Raw genomic sequence first — 17,504 nt, 5'->3', positions numbered from 1 at the left:
GTAAAAATTCGGGAGAATGGTTGCCCCGGGAGATTTCCAAGAGGAGCACTGAACTTCGGGCGTCTACCGGTAAAATTAGGAGGGTTGGCAAGTATGAGTATTAGCGGTGAATGCGGTGTTACAGCGGCACCGACGCTGAATAACAGCAGCTGGCCAGCTGTAATGCTAAATTGATATTGCCTCAAGGGCCAAATTAAATTACACGGCGGGCCAGATTTGGCCCGTGGGCCAGAGTTTGACACCCATGCATTATATTAACTCATATTAGTATGTGCTGTTTACCTTGTACCGTATTTTTTGGAGTATAAGTCGCTCCTGCCGAAAATGCATAATAAAGAAAGAAAAAAAAGATATATAAGTCGCACCGGAGTATAAGTCGCATTTTTGGGGGAAATTTATTTGATAAAATCCAACACCAAGGATAGACATTTGAAAGGCAATTTAAAATAAATAAAGAATAGTGAACAAGAGGCTGAATAAGTGTACGTTTTATGAAGCATAAATAACCAACTGAGAAGGTGCCTGGTATGTTAACGTAACATATTATGGTAAGAGTCATTCAAATAACCATAACATATAGAACATGCTATACGTTTACCAAACAATCTGTCACCCCTAATTGCTAAATCCGATGAAATCTTATATGTCTAGTCTCTTACGTGAATGAGCTAAATAATATTATTTGATATTTTACGGTAATGTGTTAATAATTTCACACATACGTCGCTCCTGAGCGTAAGTCACACACCACACTATGAAAAATCTGCGACTTATAGTCTGCAAAATACGGTACTTTTTTAAATATAATTGCCTGAAATAAATGAATAACTGAACCGAGAGTGTGATCAATCACAGTGATGTGGGCATGGTGTCAGGACCTGTAAAGTCAGGCCTGACCCTTTGTTGTATTTTGGTATGTTTGGTGTTCTAGTTCTTGTTTAGCGCCAAGTTAAAAATAAAATATATCAAAATGGCCACTGCATACTTTGACTTTTCCTTATGCGGCTCTTGGTGGAAAACGTTTAAAGGGGAACATTATCACAATTTCAAAAGGGTTAAAAACCATAAAAATCAGTTCCCAGTGGCTTGTTGTATTATTTGAAGTTTTTTTCAAAATTTTACCGTTCTCGGAATATCCCTAAAAAAAACTTTAACGTGCGTGATTTTCGCTATTTGCGATGCGACTATCCATTTCCCTGTGACGTCATACATTGCTGCCAATGTAAACAAACAATTGCGAATAGCACAGCAAGATATAGCGACATTAGCCCGGATTCAGACTCGGATTTCAGTGGCTTAAGCGATTCAACAGATTACGCATGTATTGAAACGGATGGTTGGAGTATGAAAGTATTGAAGAAGAAACTGAAGCTATTGAGCGAATAGCTATTGACGCTATTCATTGATTGTTTGATTGATTGATGCTTTTATTAGTAGATTGCAGAGTACAGTACATATTCCGTACAATTGACCACTAAATGGTAACACCCGAATAAGTTTTTCAACTTGTTTAAGTCGGGGTCCACGTTAATCAATTCATGGTTCAAATATATACAATCAACATAATACAGTCATTACACAAGTTAATCATCATAGTATGTACATTGAATGATTTACATTATTTACAATCCGGGGGGTGGGATGAGGAGCTTTGGTTGATATCAGAACTTCAGTCATCAACAATTGCATCAACAGAGAAATGTGGACATTGAAACAGTGTATAGCCATAGCATGGCCGAATAGCTGCGTTAGCATCGCCGGTAAAATGTGCGGACCAAACGATCAGGACTTTCGCATCTTGTGACACTGGAGCAACTTAAATCCGTCGATTTGTAAGTGATTTTTTCGCATTAAATGTGGGTGGAAGGAAACGTAATATAGTTGCAAATGCATCTGCAGGTTATCCATACATCTATGTGCCATGTCTGCTTTAGCACCGCCGGTAAATAGCATGTTAGCATCGATTAGCGTAGAATGTTAGCATCGATTAGCTGGCAGTCAACATCAACAAAACTCACTTTTGTGATTTCGTTGACTTTATCGTTGCAAATACATCTGTAGGTTATCCATACATCTCTGTGCCATGTCTGCTTTAGCACCGCCGCTAAATAGCATGTTAGCGTCGATTAGCGTAGCATGTTAGCATTGATTAGCTGGCAGACACGCCGCGACCAAATATGTCTGATTAGCACATAAGTCAACATCAACAAAACTCACCTTTGTGATTTCGTTGACTTTATCGTTACAAATGCATCTGCAGGTTATCCATACATCTCTGTGCCGTGTCTGTCATCGCCGGTAAAATGTGGAGACACTTTGGCACATTCAATGGGGGTCTGGCAGCAGACACTTTCGCATCTTCGGGCCAGTGGTGCAACTTGAATCCCTCCCTGTTAGTGTTCTTACACCCTCCGACAACACACCGACGAGGCATGATGTCGCCAAGGTTCCAAAGAATAGTCCAAAAAACAGAAAATAACAGAGCTGAGACCCAATGTTTACAATGTGTTGAAAATGAAAATGGCGGCTGTATTACCTCGGCGACGTCACATTCTGATGTCAACGCCTCCAGACAGATAAACAGAAAGGCGTTTAATTCGCCAAAATTCACCCATTTAGAATTCGGAAATCGGTTAAAAAAATATATGGTCTTTTTTCTGCACCATCAAGGTATATATTGACGCTTACATAGGTCTGGTGATAATGTTCCCCTTTAAACAACCTGGTTTAAAACTTAATTATCCTAAAAACAAGATTCAGATCTGCAATTTCAACTGAAATTCATGTTCTACAAAACTATTTACCATGGCAAATAACAGGTGCTTATTGTGAACATTATAATTCAAACAAAGTAGAGAGGAGGCAGGGATTTCACCCAGCCGTTCATTAACACCTCTTGAATCTACCTCTCTTTCTTCATCATTGCAGAAGAGCGTATAAAGCTTGATGACACACGTAAACAACAGCAGTGTGGCAAACACATCTAATTAGGGGACCAATTTTAATTTCCTGAACAGAAATGACTGGTAAGTACATGTTGGATGTAAGACAGAGGAAATAAATGTGAGTGATTTGATGAATGACATTGATGCACCTGCTAGTTAGCTGAACTTGTATTTGAGTTAATTAGCCTAATGAATAATTGCGACTTGAATATAGAGAATTATGTTGATCGTGGGAAATTAGTCAGTGATTAAAGGCATCTTAAAGCAATTCAAGCAAAATGAAGTGGAAAACTCAGTTGTAGCCAACAAAGGTGCTAAACAACATTATTACCAACAGTATGATAAAATAAAGTTTTTTGATAATTAGTCAATTCCTGTATGGGGCAATTAGTTAAGTACCTCCCATTCCCCTGCGACAACGTTTTGTTAAATGGTGTCTATGTTTTCAACTGATCTTGCTCCATCTGTACACACGTGCTTGTTAGTTCCCGACAGGCGCCAAATGGTTACGTTGATTCAACTTACCACCTAAAGTTACAGGGGTGGCTTTGTAGAGTGCATTGATCTACATGAGAAATTTCAAGTCGACTGGATTTGAAGAGTGGAACATTGGGGTTTAATAACAGCGTCACTAGGTGGTGTACTTGTTCGCAAAATATTACCATTACCGTATTTTTCGGAGTATAAGTCGCACCTGCTGAAAATGCATAATAAAGAAGGAAAAAAAAAAACATATATAAGTCGCACTGGAGTATAAGTTCCTTTTTGGGGGGAAATTTATTTGATAAAACCCAACACCAAGAATAGGCATTTGAAAGGCAATTTAAAATAAATAAAGAAGAGTGAACAACAGGCTGAATAAGTGTACGTTATATGACGCATAAATAACCAACTGAGAAGGTGCCTGGTATGTTAACGTAACATATTATGGTAAGAGTCATTCAAATAACTATAACATATAGAACATGCTATGCGTTTATCGAACAATCTGTCACCCCTAATTGCTAAATCCGATGAAATCTTATACGTCTAGTCTCTTACGTGAATGAGCTGAAAAATATAATTTGATATTTTACGCTAATGTCTTCATGATTGAGTATTAGTCGCACCCCTGGCCGAACTATGAAAAAAACTGCGACTTATAGTCCGAAAAATACGGTAATCTGCTCAATACGGCTCTGTCATGGAACTAGGAATTCAGAACAGTCAGAGAGACTCTCCCGTGTCTTGATTGTAACTTTCAAGACTCAAATATAGGCAGGCCAAAAAAAAATTAAAGAGTATTCAAAGCGGACGTCCATAAGGCCTATGCCCGTATGCACAACACTCAAATTTTACATCCGGCCACTGGTGTCCCACAAAACACTGCTTGACATGTATTTTTCATATCGATGTGATTTTTGCCACCACAGCATGTTAAAAAATCAAAACGAAGCCAACATATGAATGAAATATTTTCGACGATCCACCTCCGACACAGTTTATGTGCCCAGTCGGTAACTGGGTGCAACACTTTGCTCCAAAGTGCCAGTCGTGAGTACTTCAGTGCGTCTCTTGTGGCATTTATTGTATGGTATGGTACTTCTCTGTTATTGCTTTGCAAAGCCAGCAGGCAGAGCAGCTCCACATCCTGGTCACCGATGTAGGGTGCCATGACAGAAACATGTAAACAACAGCCAGGGACAACGGGAATTATAGTGTTTCACAGAAGTTGCATAGGAAACTAGGACACTTCAGTGCGGACGACTAGGGAAACTTTAATGAAAGTGTTAATTCTGCACAGAGTCTGCTCTAGTCTGTCAACACCGTGACACACCTATGGAAATTCAATTAAGCAAGTTAACACTCACTAACAAAGTTAACGAACATTTTTACATTTGCTGGACCGGAAATGGTAAATGGTAAACGGGCTATACTTGTAAAGCGCTTTCTACCTTCAAGGTTTAGGGGTCTGAAACTCAATTTACCTGGGGGCTACTGGATGTAGAAACTGGGTGAGTCTGCGCCGCAAGAAAAGATTTCCTAAAAAATTCTAACATGCACTTTTTAATGACTTCACCTTCTTTGAATGGCTATCCCAGCCTAGCAACATACTTGACAACACTTCCGATTTTTCCGCAAGAGTCCCAAAATTCAGTGATCCTCCCGACAATCTCCCGGGTCAACCATTGTCCCGATTTTCATTCAGACAACAAAATTAAGGGCGTGCGGTGATGACGCTGCCTTTAGCGTCTGCTTTCTCACCATACAAACAGCATTCTGGCCCAGTCTTATGTTATATAAGGCTTCTACAGAGACACAAAAGTGACTGCAAAACATACTTGATCAACAGCGATACAGGTTACACTGAGGGTGGCCGTATAAACAACATTAACACTGTCACAGAAATGCGCCACACTGTGAAGCCACACCAAACAAGAATGACAAACACATTTCGGGAGAACATCCGCACCGTAACACAACATAAAAACAACAAATACCCGGAATCCCATGCAGCCCTAACTCTTCCGGGCAACAATATACACCCCCACTACCACCAAAATGCCTCCAACACATGAACCTTCTCCCCTCTGTGCGTCGGTTGCGGTGGGCGGGGTTTGGTGGTAGCGTAGGTGTATATTGTAGCCCCGAAGAGTTAGGCTGCATGGGATTCTGGGTATTTGTTGTGTTGTGTTTATGTTGTGTTAAGGTGCGGATGTTCTCCCAAAATGTGTTTGTCATTCTTGTTTGGTGTGGATTCACAGTGTGGCGCATATTTGTGACAGTGTTAAAGTTGGTTATACGGCCACCCTCAGTGTGACCTGTACGGCTGTTGATCAAGTATGTCTTGCAGTCGCTTTCGTGTACAATATACAAATACACCAATAGGCCAGGCTAGCACCCTGTTTGTACAGGTTGGAGAGGACGTCAAAGACAGTGCCATCACGCCACGCCCTTAACATTGATGATCGGGTGAGAATCGGCGGAAATTCATATAAAACTGGCCGCACCTTAATATGAAAGTTTAATGTTAGTGCGGCCCGCGAAATAACCTCTCGCGGGCCGCGTGTCTGAGACCCCTGTTTAAGGTACTCAAAGCGCTGAGAAACTATTTCCACATTCACCCATTCACACACATGAGTTTTCAAAGCCAGTGATGGCGGGAGCAGCCATGCAAGGCCCTAACCACGACCCATCAGGAGCAAGGCTTACGTGTCTTGCTCGAGGACACAACGGACGTGACTAAGAAGACGGGGATCGAACCAGGAATCCTCAGGTTGCTTTCCGCAAAGTCAGCTTGGATCATTCAGGACACTTGACGACAACCAGTATAACAAGGATGGATCATTTTGATCAAGGACATGTAGTTAAATATTAATGACTCATTTCATAATGAAACATAAATTATGTATGACTACTGTAGAGCTGCAACTATTTATTGTTAGATTCGATTAGAAAAAAGTGTTTTTTTTGCTTCGATAAATCGTTTGAGTGCAACAAACACTGACGCAATCCGGACCACATGGAGTGCCCGGAACTTTAAATATGCGGACATAATTTATTATAGTCACTGTAATAGAGCTCACTGGGCTCTCTAAACGAGCTGTAAAGCAGCTGCAGTACATCCAAAATGCTGCTGCTTGACTCCTGACTAGAACTAGGAAATATAAGCGGTGTTAGCACTGTTAGTCTAGTGCTAAAGTCACTGCTATGACTCACTGTTGTTCAGAGAACAATTTTTTTTTAAAAAAGCTCTCCTTGTGTGCCAGTCTTTTCATGGTCTTGTGCCAAAGTATACCTCCGACAGGTCAGAACCATATGAACCATCTCGAGGTCTGAGAACCTCGGGCAGTGGTCTCCTGCTGGTGCCCAGAGTCAGGACCAATCATGGTGGAGCCACATTTCAGTTTTATGCACCTAAAAATGTGAGACGGACCTCAACATTGGCAATGTTGTAATGGAATTGTTTTATTTAATTGTGCTTATGAAAACTGAAAGTATATTATCCATGTATTTAATCTTGTTAATAACTTGAATTATAATTGTTTTCATGATGATTTCATTATGTTTTCTGTTTTTAATTTGAATTATAATTATTTAGTTTTGGTTGTGTCTTCTTGTGATTTTCTGTCCAGCACTTTGAATTCCCTTGTGTAGTAATTGTGCTCAATGAATAAACTTGCCTTGCCATGAGGGTGGTGGTGTGTGGGGGCCATGATCGGTGTGGTGTTTTTTGTTTTAAATCAACATACACGTATTAAAAGCGCAAATTCAATGTTAATAATGCGCATTCACTAAAAAAACAAAAACATAATGAAGGTTGTAACAAGTCGAAAAACTATTTCCCCTAAAATCCGTATTGAGGCTATGAAGTCTGTTTTATCTGATACTCCAGCAATCTAATCCAGAAGTCTTCAACAAGGGGTCCAACAAGGAAATTTTGGTTCATTAGATTTTATTTAATTTTTTTCCAAATATAAATATTTTTAATATTCAACGTGCACATTTTCCACAAATATGAAGGTATTTTAAGACACATCAACATTGGTTTATAATTACAGTGTCAAGGCCACCCTACACACTGTACCTTGCATGTTTGAAATAAAAACAAATACATAACACGATATTATAATAATCTTAGCATTTAAAAACTACTCAAGTTGCAAGCTAGCAATTGACAACACTATAATGTATTCTTTGAATATCTTAGCATTTCACAATAACAAGATACTTTTCCACAGTTTAATTTAAAACATAATTTTATGCAGGATATACAAGCACAGAAGGGAAGTGACCCCATTCCTAGGTGGATCTCACGTGAAAGCTTATAATTTTGCAATACAGTCTGCTGAAAATGATGGAAAGGCCTTTTCTAAATAGCAACTGACGCTGTGGTTAGAGTTGGAATTACCAGAAAACACATTAAGATACTCAACACTTTACTGCCCTCTGGCGGCGAAAGTGTAGAGCACCCCCCTACCATTTGTCAGGTTTCATGTGTCAGGTAAATCGCGATGGATAGGACCATATGGATCCCTGTCTTACTGTAGTGGGTCCCAGCACATCCTCCTCATCAGTTTGGGGATCCTTGGCCTGAAAAACGTTGAAGGCCCCTAAACTAATCGATAGAGAACTTTACATACACGATCCTGTTCTGTCTCCCTGTAACGTTTGTCTGTTCTTGAATGGGATTGTGCTGAAAATTTTAATTTTCCTGAAGGAACTCTCCTGAAGGAATAAATAAAATACTATCTAATCCAGGGGTCACCAACCTTTTTGAAACCTGGAGCTACTTCTTGGGTACTGATTAATGCGAAGGGCTACCAGTTTGATACACACTTAAATAAATTGCCAGAATTAGCCAATTTGGTCAATGTGCATTTAATAAATAAATCTATATACATATATATATATATATATATATATATATATATATATATATATATATATATATATATATATATATATATATATATATATAAAGGGTATTTCTGTCTGTCATTACGTTGTATATTTTTTTCCCTCTAACGGAATGTTTTTTGTAGAGAATAAATTATGAAAAAAACACTTAATTGAACGGTTTAAAAGATGAGAAAACAAGAAATTAATGAAAATTCAATTTTGAAACAGAGTTTATCTTCAATTTCGACTCTTTAAAATTCAAAATTCAACTGAAAAAAAAGAAGACAAAAATGAGCTAATTCGAATCTTTTGAAAAAATGTATAAAATAGTTTATGGAACATCATTAGTAATTTTTCCTGATTAGGGATAATTTTTGAATTTCGATGACATGTTTTAAATAGGTTAAAATCCAAACTGCACTTTGTTAGAATATATAACAAATTGAACGAAGCTATATTTCTAACAAAGACAAATCTTTATTTCTTTCAGATTTTCCAGAACAAAAATGCTAAAAGAAATTCAAAAGACTTTGAAATAAGATTTAAATTTCATTCTACAGATTTTCTAGATTTGCCAGAATAATGTTTTTGAATGTTAATCATTAGTTTGAAGAAATATTTCACACATATTCTTCGTCGAAAAAACAGAAGCTAAAATGAAGAATTAAATACAAATGTTTTTATTATTCTTTACAATTAAAAAACATAAATTTACTTGAACATTGATTTAAATTGTCAGGAAAGAAGAGGAAGGAATTTAAAAGGTAAAAAGGTATACGTGTTTAAAAATCCTAAAATCATTTTTAAGGTTGTATTTTTTCTGAAGAAGGAGTCCTATCGGGTTCTTTTGGCTCATAGGACTCCGGAGGCAGTGGACGGGTATCGACGGGCCAAGCGGTGTGCAGCTTTGGCGGTCAAGGAGGCAAAAACTCGGACATGGGAAGATTTCGGGGAAGCCTTGGAAAACGACTTCCGGACGGCTTCGAAGCGATTCTGGACCACCATACGCCGCCTCAGGAAGGGGAAGCAGTGCACTATCAACACCGTGTATGGTGCGGATGGTGTTCTGCTGACTTTGACTGCGGATGTTGTGGATCGGTGGAGGGAATACTTCGAAGACCTCCTCAATCCCACCAACACGTCTTCCTTTGAGGAAGCGGTGCCTGGGGAGTCTGTGGTGGGCTCTCCTTTTTCTGGGGCTGAGGTTGCTGAGGTAGTTAAAAAACTCCTCGGCGGCAAGGCCCCAGGGGTAGATGAGATCCGCCCGGAGTTCCTTAAGGCTCTGGATGCTGTGGGGCTGTCTTGGTTGACAAGACTCTACAGCATCGCGTGGATATCGGGGGCGGTACCTCTGGATTGGCAGACCGGGGTGGTGGTCCTTCTCTTTAAGAAGGGGGACCGGAGGGTGTGTTCCAAATATCGTGGAATCACACTCCTCAGCCTTCCCGGTAAGGTTTATTCAGGTCTACTGGAGAGGAGTATTCTAATAATTCTATTTGTTTGGAAGGTTGCGACACTTTGATTCCTAGATTATGCCGTCTTTTGCCCGAAACTTGCAAACAAATAAAGGACATTTGGCCTGGCCTAAACCTGCTCTTTGGCATGACTTCATGCCATGCAATATAAATAATGTAAGAGAGACATAACTGCAACAAAGTGCCAATGATAGAAGCTCTCTTCCCTTGCTGTTCGCCAGCGGTCTCTCCCTCCCACACGGATCAAGAGCTATTGTCAACATGGAGTCCTACTCCAAGCGGACAAGTTCCAGCCCTAGTAAACCGCGCACTCTTACCGAGCTACCTCTGGGTCGCAGGAAACGATCTGTCCACTGTTAATGGCGGCGCTCTTTGACAACATCAAATCTCAAATACCCGGGACTTTCCATTGAGTGTTAAGTGCAGACAAACTGAGTATCATGGCGGTGAAAGGTTAGAAGGCATCCATGTGTGCAAACAACTCGAGTCTGCACAGCAGCAGTGGAAAGCGATGTAATACTGAAAATGTCTCATTACTACCCTCTCCAATTCCTTGAGCTCAGCCAGTGTTGCAATGTGCCCTTGAAAACAGACCCCAATTAATTCTTTGCATTGTGCATGTAGATAGATTTTCCAATATTCTCATCATGAAAGAGCAATTATAATTCCATGATTCATACACACACTCCATTTGAAACAGCCATCCTAGCCTATTGTCAGTTGTCGGAGTAGAGGATAAAACCATGAAAAGCCCTAATCCTGCAATGGGCAGCAGGCTTTAATGAGCAGTCTGTCTCAGGCGGAGCCATGTGATACCCTGGCTGAGGCTACACCAGCGCATCGTGGGGGTCAGCTCCTAATGGAAGGTTCCACGGCTTTCCCCCCTCTGGAAAAGGGCGGAGACATCTTATCTTGACCTGTTAAGTCAAGTTACTTTTCATCCGACCTTCCAAAAGATGCTTGGGATGTTGGAGACGAGTCAGGATAACTACCTGCTGCCTGCAGGCGACGAGGCTTGCTAAAAACGAGCAGGAGAATTGATTCTATTGCTAAGATCTAAAAGGCTTTTTGGGATTGCTTATTAAATATTCATACCCAAGAAAGGTTAGCTTAGAATGTAGTTCAATGTTGCTTAAGTATTATTAAATATTGCTGCATAACATAGATTAGTATAGAAGACACTATGCTTACAATGGTATGAACCTTTGACACCGATGACGTTCTCTCAAGGCTAAAGCATGGTACGTTACGTTTGTTCATGACTAAAACAAAGCCCATGCGCTCATCCTTATGCAACCGAATAGAATATCTTTGTATTTAAAAAGAGTTATAAAAAGAGAAAACTGGAACTATATCAAACTGAATTTTGATTTAGATTGGACGTGTCATTGTGAAAATGCTTAAAGGAAAATGGAAAAGTATGTTGGAGTTTGGGTGTTGGTGGAGGGAACATTTATAAAGTCATCTAAAATACTGTAATTTGTGTTAAAAAAGGGGGCAGATAAATATAAGAATATTATTCTTCCATCTGCTCCTTTCTGATCATGGAAATGTATAAGAAAAAAAAACAATGAAAGTGTCAATTGTATGTGGCTTGTAAATATGCATTTTCATGAAAGGAATAAAAATAAATGATGATGACGATGAACCGCTTCTTTTCGTCTTTGGTAGAAAAACCCATGAATTTTGAGGGAGTCACATTGGGACACAACAGGAAGACAAATATGCAATACGAAACACAGTAGGTGCAGGAAGAACTGTAAGGGGGAGTACAAAAGAGGAAGGAACTATATTAGATAGATTAGATTAGATTAGATAGTACTTTATTTATTCCGTCAGGAGAGTTCCTTCAGGAAAATTTAAATTTTCAGCACAATCCCATTCAAGATCAGACAAACATTACAGGGAGACAGAATAGGATCGCTGACGGGTCTGCCGGCTTCCAGCGCCCCTTACAAAAAAAATGAGATACAGGTAAACAAGTGGGGGTGGGGGTAAAAATAGAAGATTAAAATAAAATAAAAAAAATCGGTCTTAGCCTGGGCCCTGGAGAGGGGGTGCAGACTGAGGCCAAGGGAAAAAAACAACTCATAGCCATAGTACACATCCCTCTTACATGTGTGTAAGAGGGAAACATCAAACATCAAAGAACACAAAGGACATTAAAGACCTTAAAGCAGCAGATACAACCAGACACTTCTACATACAGCAATGAATAAAAAGTAAAAGAAACATATCCACTGTGGTGGCCTCTGCGGTGTTCCACGCCATCGTCCGCTGGGGTAGAGGGAGCATGGCCAGAGACAGGAGCAGACCCAACAAAGCAACCAAGACAGCCGACTCCACTCTCGGCTAGTGTCCAGTCCGCATGGATGAGCGAGGATTCGTCCAAGGTGACTGAGGTGTCCGACACCTGCTCACCCAGCCAAGACACCGCGAAGCCTCTCCGTCCCTACGCTCAGTGCTAGCTCCGCAGCCCTGTCCCCTCATCCACATCTCCTCCAGTCCCTCCAAACCGACTCCGGTGTGGCAGAGACCCTGCAGCTGGTCTCCATGGCCAAAAGGCTCCCGGGAGGCAGATCCAGAAGTCCACAAAAAAAGCACCACCGAGGTCACGAAAGTGCCACCCCTTGTCACACAGTCCCAAAGGGTCCCGGACCAAAAGGCAAAAAACATACATATATAATAACACATGAAAACAAGAGGCAAACACACAAGGATGACACAAGAGCACAGAGCTCCTGCCAACAGCAGCCACTACAGCAGCGCCATCTTGGAAAAAAAAAAAATAAATAATAATAATATATATCTCACACATTAGATTAGGCCACGCCAAACTGTTTAAGCACCTTATAAGTTAACACCCTACAGCAGGAGTGCCCACACTTTTTCTGCAGGAAAGCTACTTTTTAATTGATCAAGTCGAGAGGATCTACCTCATTCAAATATATCATTTATGTTTATTTATTTATAAAATATATGTTTTTGTTGACAAGTCAAATGTGTTTAATGTTAATAAAAGCATGTTTAACAGAGATTCATTTGTTTCATGAAGACAAGAATATAGGTTGGTGTATTACCTGATTCTGATGACTTGCATTGATTGGAATCAGACAGAAGTGATGATAACGTCCACATTTTCAAATGGAGGAGAAAAAGTCCTCCTTTTTGTCCAATACCACATGAAAGTGGTTGGTTTTTTGCATCTTATTTGTCCAGCTTCCATACTCGTTTTTATACACTTTACAAGAAATACATTGGCGGCAAACTCCGTAGCTTGCTAACTTGGGCATGCTAGCTTTCTGAAACTCTTATTTTGTTAGAGCAGGCAGGATGAAGGAGGGCTTTTATTGTGAAGACAGGAACTGTACAGTCGACCTATAGAGCAGGGGCCAGGAACCTTTTTGGCTGAGAGAGCCATGAAAGCCACATTTTTTAAAGTGTATTACAGTGAGAACCATATTACATGTTTTACCACTGAATATAACTAAATGCATGCATTTTTTAAGTAAGACCTACATTTTTGGAGTATAAGTCTTATATTTCATATAATTTTTATTCTGAAGCTAACCAATGATAAATAAAATAATTCTTTCGCAACACTAAATTGGCCCTAGTGTGTGAATGTGAGTGTGAATGTTGTCTGTCTGTGTTGGCCCTGTGATGAGGTGGCAACTACACCGCCTTCCGCCCAAATGCAGCTGAGATAGGCTCCAGCAACCCCCGCGACCCCAAAAGGGACAAGCAGTAGAGAATGGATTGATGGACTTCTTACGATTGATGTGACTTATTGAACACGTACGGTTGAAAACGGAAGGATGGATTAAAATGCATAAGAATGTTTTATATGTTGAACGTTATTTTTAACACCGATTACCAGCGGAATTATTCATTACTAATCGTCTTAAGCAATGTCAGCTCAGATGTATCTGAGAGCCTGATGCAGTCATCAAAAGAGCCACATCTGGCTCTAGAGCCATAGGTTCCCTACCCCTACTATAGAGTTATGACGGCAGGTACGGCACGAGAGTCTGTTGGAACAAATAGTGTGTCTCGCCTTCCTGTCGGTCATTTTTTCTTAATAATGAGCTCGGCGCAGCCAGCATCATCTCACAAGACCCCCTCGGATGCCGTGAATGTTAATCAAGTGACGAAAGTGACGTCTTGGTGAAGATTGATAATTGTACATTTTTAGGTCTATTTTTTTAATAGACGTAATGAGCACCACTGTCTGACAAGATTATGCGACAGTTGCAATGAGGTAGAGTCAGTGGAACATGCAATCATTTATTGAGGGAAATGCAGTAAAGAAAAGAGAAAACTAAGAGAGAACATTAGAAGACATGGACAGAAGGAGGTTACTCTCAAGGAGATACTTAGCAGCAACCAGAAATGTTTGTGAAGTTTCTTAAAGAGACAGGTTAATAGAATATAATTTAGTGTGGGAAAGTATACTCCAATGCCATAGGTGTCGGTCATGCACCTTTAAAGTGGAGTGCCCCGTCATTAAGCAAGCAGTAAGGAAGGACGAAGGCCGGCTTGACTCGCATGATTCAACATGCGTTGGTGGTGTGTCTGGACAACCAGTCAGATATTCTGTGTGAGTATATGCATTATTGTTGAAGCAATTAAATGTACCGTATTTCTCAGACTATAAGTCTCAGTTTTTTTTCATAGTTTGGCCGGGGGTGCGACTTGTACTCTGGAGCGACCTATGTGTGAAATTATTAACATATTACCATAAAATATCAAATAATATTATTTAGCTCATTCACGTAAGAGACTAGGACAGTGGTTCTTAACCTGGGTTCGATCGAACCCTAGGGGTTCGGTGAGTCGGCCTCAGGGTTTCGGCGGAGCCTCCGCCCCGGAAGTATAGACACATCCGAATTATCGTGTAGATAAAAACTTCTCCCTGTCGCCGTATTATGGACACCCCCAAACAATGTTCCCTCTAAGTTTCCATCTGATTTGCAGGTTTTTTGATTGATTGATTGCAACTTTTACTAGCAGATTGCAAAGGAATAGAATACATGATATGAAACAGTACAGTTTACACAGTACAATACATATTCTGTACAATTGACCACTAAATGGTAACACCCGAATAGGTTTTTTAACTTGTTTAAGTCGGGGTCCACGTTAATCAATTCATGGTAATGTGTGTAAAGTGTGTAATTTGTTGTGAAATCATGCACTGTGTTGGTTTTGTTCTGTAAACAAGGTGATGTCCATTCACGGTTCATTTTGTGCACCAATAAAAAAAAACATACGTTTTTCTTGAATTTGAAAAAAAAAAACATTTTATTTTGCACTAAAGAAGGGTTCGGTGAATGCGCATATGAAACTGGTGGGGTTCGGTACCTCCAACAAGGTTAAGAACCACTGGACTAGTAATATAAGATTTCATTGGATTTAGCGATTAGGAGTGACAGATTGTTGGGTAAACGTATAGCATGTTCTATATGTTATTGTTATTTGAATGACTCTTAACATAATATGTTACGTTAACATACCAGGCACCTTCTCAGTTGGTTATTTATGCGTCATATAACGTACACTTATTCAGTCTGTTGTTCACTATTCTTTATTTATTTCAAATTGCCTTTCAAATGTCTATTCTTGGTGTTGGGTTTTATCAAATAAATTTCCCCCAAAAATGCGACTTATACTCCAGTGCGACTTATATGTTTTTTTTTTTTCCTTCTTTATTATGCATTTTCGGCAGGTGCGGCTTATACTCCGGAGCGACTTATACTCTGAAAATGCTGTAACTGAATGTATATTGAAAAGTTGTCTGACAAGTTTCTTCTTTTCTCCGATCAAATGAACACGCGGCACAGACAGAGTGGAGGTCTGTAGGAGTCCGTCGCCGAGCACTGAGAGATGTAAATTCGAAAGAGCACTCCTTTAACCTTTGCGCTATCGTGCAGCAAGTGGAACAAAGCTGTCAGTTAGAATTAGGAGACTGGAGTTCAGGACAGGGGCATTTAAGCACTGGACATATCGTGTATCAGATTCCAATCTTAATGACATCAGTGACCAATGTTCTGCAGAAATTTTGATCTTGGATGGCACATCAAGTGTCGCGGCCAAAGGGTATTTGTGAAGTATATGAAAAAAGGAGTAGGAAAAATGATTGAGGAAATGGGCTGAATAATACTGCCGGACTTGACTTGGCTGTGCAAATAGTCATGGGATTGCAAAGTCAATAATATGTGCAATCTTCACAGACGGAAAGCTATAATCAACAAAAATCCATATCGAGGGTGAATGCCAGAGTTTTTCCAAATGTCAGAGTAGTGTGTTTGCTGAAGGGCAGCAATGACAGATGAAGAGCAGCGAGGTGAACGGCGAAGACACCGCGGGACACGCCAACTCTGTGCTGATGAGGTCCAGGACAGCGAGGAGGAGGCAAAGAGCAGCAGCGGGCCAGTAGGGCACCCCGCTCCAGTCTGGAGACTACTGCGATCTAATGGGAGACGTCCACTTAAGATTCGATAGGTTAACAGGACAGTTGGGAGCCTGGATCGCAAACAAAGACATCAAGGATTCGTACCAAATAGACACTTACATAAGTTGTGTTGGCATTTTTCATATGCAGGTGTCTTTTCCCCCCTTTATCTTTGGAAAATAATTTTCAATGCAGTTCCTATTCTTCTTTTCAGGTCTTTCAAGTCATTATAAACGTGTCTGCCTCCGCTTTTCCTATAGTCGTCTTGAATAAAATAAGGGCAGATTTGCTGGAAATCAGTGGCTTTTGTGTGTGGCTGCAGGAGCATGGTGAAATGTTTGGACACTAATACCCATTCATTTCGCTGGCGCTATAAATAAAAGCTGCCAGCACTGCAGCCGCCGTGAAGTGGTATTCTTTGGTGCCCAGCAGGACGTCCTGTTCACATTAGCGCAGCAGGGAAAACTGGCCGGAACAACCAGACAACTAAATCAAGACATTGTCAACTTCTGACGAAATTGCTGTGTGTGTGCGCGTGCTTTACAGTACAAAGAGGAGGGGGAAATACATCTTTTGAAAATGCGGTATATTCTTAAAAAAATAATTGCTTTGAAAGTGACGCCAGGGGGTATGCATGAATAAGGAAGGCGTGCGAGATAAGAAAGCCAGCGCTTAGCTTAAGAAATATAAGCTTAACCTTCGCAAACCTCCACTTTTGAAGTCTTCTTTTTCGTAAAGCCAGGCGTAAGTTCCTCCATGGCTCAATTTCCCAAATTCTGCGTGGAGCAAGCTTTAAAGAACGGATATGATGGACCAGTGATGTCAAACATGTGGCCGGTGGGCTGGATCAGGCCTGTAAACAGGTAGAATCCGGTCTGCCAGGTGAGTTTGCTAAGTGTAAAATTTAGCTGCATTTTTAAAATACCGTATTTTTCGGAGTATAAGTCGCTCCGGAGTATAAGACGCACCTGCCGAAAATGAATAATAAAGAAGAAAAAAACAAAACATATATAAGTCGCACTGGGGTATAAGTCGCATTTTTTGGGGAAATTTATTTGATAAAACCCAACACCAAGAATAGACATTTGAAAGGCAATTTAAAATAAATAAAGAATAGTGAACAACAGGCTGAATAAGTGTACGTTATATGACGCATAAATAACCAACTGAGAAGGTGCCTGGTATGTTAACGTAACATATTATGGTAAGAGTCATTTAAACAACTATAACATATAGAACATGCTATAC

Source organism: Nerophis ophidion, linkage group LG03 (genome assembly GCF_033978795.1).
Source record: "Nerophis ophidion isolate RoL-2023_Sa linkage group LG03, RoL_Noph_v1.0, whole genome shotgun sequence".
NCBI classification, from domain to species: Eukaryota; Metazoa; Chordata; class Actinopteri; order Syngnathiformes; family Syngnathidae; genus Nerophis; species Nerophis ophidion.
This window is presented reverse-complemented; position numbering follows the sequence as displayed.